Consider the following 4,503-nt stretch of genomic DNA (forward strand, 5'->3'; position numbering starts at 1 on the left):
AATTCTTATGGAAGCCATGAGCATACTGAAGAATTGGGAAATTTAGATTGGAGACTCACTGAACTCTGAGGGGGACTGTGGGTATAGTTAGGCCCTTTAGGGGTCAGTAGCTCTCAAATGAGCAGAAGAGGAAACTTTTGTTCTTTTAGGAGATGATCCAGAATAAAGGGCCATCAAAAACAATAGCTGTTCATATATCTGACTCCAAAGTGTCAAATCAATGGGTTAGTGACTTACTTTTCTTTCCAATTAAGTTAAATTCCTTGTGTTTCCTATGAAAGGGACTCTTGTACTTCTTTTGCTCCCTTTCCCATTCAGTGTCAGAACTTGTGTGGGACATATAGCTGGTGCCTTCCTATTTGCTTCATGAATCCGAGTAGAGATTAACTAAGATGACTGACATGACTTGGTGTGATGGGTCTATTTTTTTTTTTTTTATGTGCCCCAAGCATGAAACAGCCTGCCACAACACAGGATCAGCTAGGATGAACTAAGGGCTGTGTGCCTGCTTTGCCCCTGATGGATATAAGAGTGACACCACCAATCTGGTGGTTCCTTGCCCATTGCCACGGGGTGGTGTGATGGGTCTTTGCAAAGATAAATTTTGGAAGCAAGTGGAAATGATATAGAGAGGTTTGTCTAATATCTGAAAGGGTGGGCAAGGGCGGGCCAATAGATTATTTATGGGCATTCACACAAAAGAGCAAAGAAAATCAATCCACAGCAAAAGCATCACCATTAACAAGATATAAGGGCATGGAGCATATTATCTAACCTCAATGTACTCACCTATAAAATATAGATAATAGTATAACTATAATCTAGATTATGATGAGGGTTAAAGAAGAAAATGCATATAGAGTGATTAGAAAAGTACTGGACAAATAGGACCCGGAAGAACCTAGGGGCAATCGCTATCAGGGACATCTCTGCAGATGGTCAGACCTCTAGGGGACCCAGAAACAACAGAAGGCTCTTAGACAAAAAGAAGCCATCTTAAATTTCTTTAAGAGTATTCTACCATTCACATTACCCACCAAGTCTAACCCTGGTTAGAATTTCATTATTTGGAAGCAGATCAATTCTCCCTGTTATTTCTAGAAAAGAACATAGTGCTCCTGTAACAATGATGACATTCCAAGAGGCAGGGTAAGAAAAAAAAAAAAAAAAAGAATAATGCCTGAGGTGGACTGTTGCTATTAGGGAAGTGTGGAATGTGGAAAATGGTTATCACAGACCATCACATTTGAAAAGGGGTTCAGAAAAATTCAGTTTGGGGCTGTTTTATAATGAAAAAGCTCAACTAAGTTAACTGTTAGATGTGGTCTCTTGGCACTCAGCATTCATTCTCACCACTTTTTATAGATACCTATCCTCACTGTACAGTATTACAGAAGATGAAAAGCTTAAAGCTGTATTTCCGCTTTTTCACCAGACACAAAAATCAATACTAGACAAATTATAAAGCCAAATATGAACAGTAAAACAATAAAGCTTTTACAAGAAACATAGGAGAATACGTTTATAACCTTGGAGTCAGCAAAGATTTCTTAAACTGAACATACACAAAATAAACAAACCAGAAAGGAAAACCTCAAATGAACTGAACTATGTAAAAATTTCGAACATCGTCATCAAAAGGCACTGTTAAACGAGTGAAAAAAATAGCCATAGAGTGGCAAAAGGTATTATCAATACATTAGTGGCCTGGTGCACAGATTTGTGCACATTGAAAGCAAATTAATTAGAAGGTAGCCAGACATGACCTGTAGCCAACCTCCCTCGGTCCTTCCCCGGCCTGCCACACCTGGGGCAGCACCATGGCTCAAAGGGCATGCTGTCTCTGCAGCTCGGCAGTAAACCAGATTTGGGGTCGACAGTCCCCCAGCAACAATATAACCCATTGCCGAACGTGGAATAGCGCAGCCCTGCGAGAAATTGGGCTCCCTCCTCTCTGGTTCCGGGATGCATCACCTGAGAACCGCTGCTGCCAAGTCACCGCAACTTGGCAGCTCCTGTGTTGAGCATCTGCCCCCTGCTGGTCCGTGCGCATCATACCTACTGGCCAGTTGGACAGTCAGACGATCGGATGGTCACTTAGCCTCATATATATATATAGATATATAGATAGATATAGATATAGATATAGATATATAGATATACCCAACAAAGGGCTCATCCTATATAATAAAAGGCTGATATGCAAATAGACAGAACGGTGGAACAACCAAACAACTGAACAACCGGTTGCTATGATGTGCGCTGACCACCAGGGGTGTGCGCGGAACATGGTGGGCGTTGGCTACAGCAGGATGGTGGAGCAGATGAGCGGGGGCGCCAGACCAAGGCGGGGTGCCAGTCGCTGTCATCAGGGCGAGCCTCTGCTGGTTGCTGAAAATTCTTTGCTCCTGCATGCTGCAGTCCTGCCCGGCACTCGCACCTGCTGCCAGTGCTTGGAGCCAGCCTCGATCGCTCAGCACCGTCAGTGGGTGCGAGCGACGGCTGCCAGCCCTGATCGCCCCTGAAGGCTTCTCCACCTCCCCCTGCTCCTGAGGGGCGATCGGGGTAGCAGCCATCGCTCGCACCCACTGACAGCGCCAAGCCCGCTCGCACCCACTGCTGGCACAGGCCCCAATCACTCTGCACTATCAGTGGGTGTGAGCAGGGTTGGCACCGTCAGTGTGGGAGCAGCGGAGGCGGGAGCAGGGCTGCCAGCAGACAGGGTACTGGGGCCACAGCGGGAGGGGCCAGGCAGGGGCACAGAAGATGGGCCGAGACCCACCCCTGTGTCCACCATAGCCTTGCGGCCCACAGTTCCTTTCAAGGTGCATGAATTCGTGCACTGGGCCCCTGGTTTATAATAAAGAACTACAAAGAACAACAAGAAAAAGTCAGATAAGATGATAGAAAATTGGGAGAAATACTTGAATAGGCATTTCATGCTCAAATACTAGAGATGGAAAACCCAAAATTTTGGTAAGGATGTGACATCTCCACTACTTTGAAAAACTGTTTGGCAGTATCTACTTGAGCTAAACATATGCAACCCCTATAACCCAGAAATTCCACTCTTATATATCCAATGGAAATGCATACATGTGTTCACCAATGTTCATTAGCAATGCTATTTGTAATAACCCCAAACTAGAAAGAACCCAAATGTCCCTCTGCATTAGGATGTAAAAACTGTGTGACTCATCCAATAGAATTCTATACACTATCACTATATACAACATAGATAATTCTCATATATATAATGTTGAGTGAGAAAAGCAAGTCACAAAAGAGTATATACTGTATTCCACTTGGTATAAGGTTTGAAAATAGGCAAATTTGCTCTATTGTATTAGCAGGCAAGATTGCAGTTATTTTCAGGGAGGAGAATGCCTATAAGAGAGCATGAGGGGAGCTTCTGGTGTGACAGTCATTTCTGGCTCCCAGTCTGGGTGCTGGTTACATGGGTGTGTTCACTTTATGAAAATTCATCAAGCTGTCTGATTATGATTTGCGCATTTATTCTGTGCGTTATACTTTAATAAAAATTGACTCATAGTTAAAAAACCCCATAAACTATAATTCTTAGACTTCCATGCTAATAGAATTCTGTATAGATTTTGCCAACCAGATACAATGATGTGAAATTTGAAAGGAAAATTTGTCAGTTTTTCCTGTTATTTGTGATGTGCATGCTATCCTATATAATAAAGAGGTAATATGCAAATTGACTCTCATGCCCTCACAGGATGGCTGCCTACAACCAGGCCGGCAGAGAGGTTAGTGAGGGACAACCAAACGACTGAACAGCAGGCTGTGTGGGGCAATCAGGCCAGCAGGGGGGCCGTGAGGGGCAACCAGGCCAGCAGGGGGGGCAGTTGGGGGCAACCAGGCTGGTGGGGGGAGGGGGCAGTAAAAGGCAACTAGGCTGGGGGGCAACTAGGGGTAACCAGGCCAGCGGAGGGGCAATTGGGGGCAACCAGGCCGGCAGGGGGGCAGTTAGGGGTGATAAGGCAGGCAGGTGAGTGGTACAGGATTGTGAGAGGGATGTCCCGGATTGGAGAGGGTGCAGGCTGGACTGAGGGGACTCCCTCCCACCCCCATGCACGAATTTCGTGCATCGGGCCTCTAGTATTAGATATTATTTTCATTGGCAAGACTTTCTGTGCCTTTCTATTGCCACCAACCTCATTGGTGAGAAGTAGCTGTGATGTTGGGAGTAATTCCATAGCTTCTTGACTTTTAAATTGTTGCTATATGGTCTGACCTGGAGGTCTAAGGACAGTCCTCTAACTTCAGTCCTTTTAGTCCCCCTAATGGCTCTGTAAGCATATAATTCTTTGTATTCAATATCTAGAATGGTGTCATCATTGAGCCCCCATTGAAATATCAACTAATAACACAGCTGATAGGCGATGGAGTAGGGTTATGGTTGGTTTTAAGAGTCTTAAAAAAATTACCACTGACAATCCCAGCACGTAGGGTCATCATTATTACAAGAAAGTTCTA

General features: G+C 44.7%; 1 non-coding gene across 1 annotated transcript; it reads right to left on the reverse strand.

The window, feature by feature from the left end:
• Nucleotides 1–435: 435 nt before the first annotated feature.
• LOC114230537 (small nucleolar RNA SNORA48) lies at nucleotides 436–575 on the reverse strand. The gene has a single exon (XR_003616450.2). It is a non-coding gene; the product is annotated as a small nucleolar RNA SNORA48 (small nucleolar RNA).
• Between the last annotated feature and the right edge of the window lie 3,928 nt (nucleotides 576–4,503).

This window comes from Eptesicus fuscus, chromosome 11, assembly GCF_027574615.1.
Source record: "Eptesicus fuscus isolate TK198812 chromosome 11, DD_ASM_mEF_20220401, whole genome shotgun sequence".
Lineage (NCBI taxonomy): Eukaryota > Metazoa > Chordata > Mammalia > Chiroptera > Vespertilionidae > Eptesicus > Eptesicus fuscus.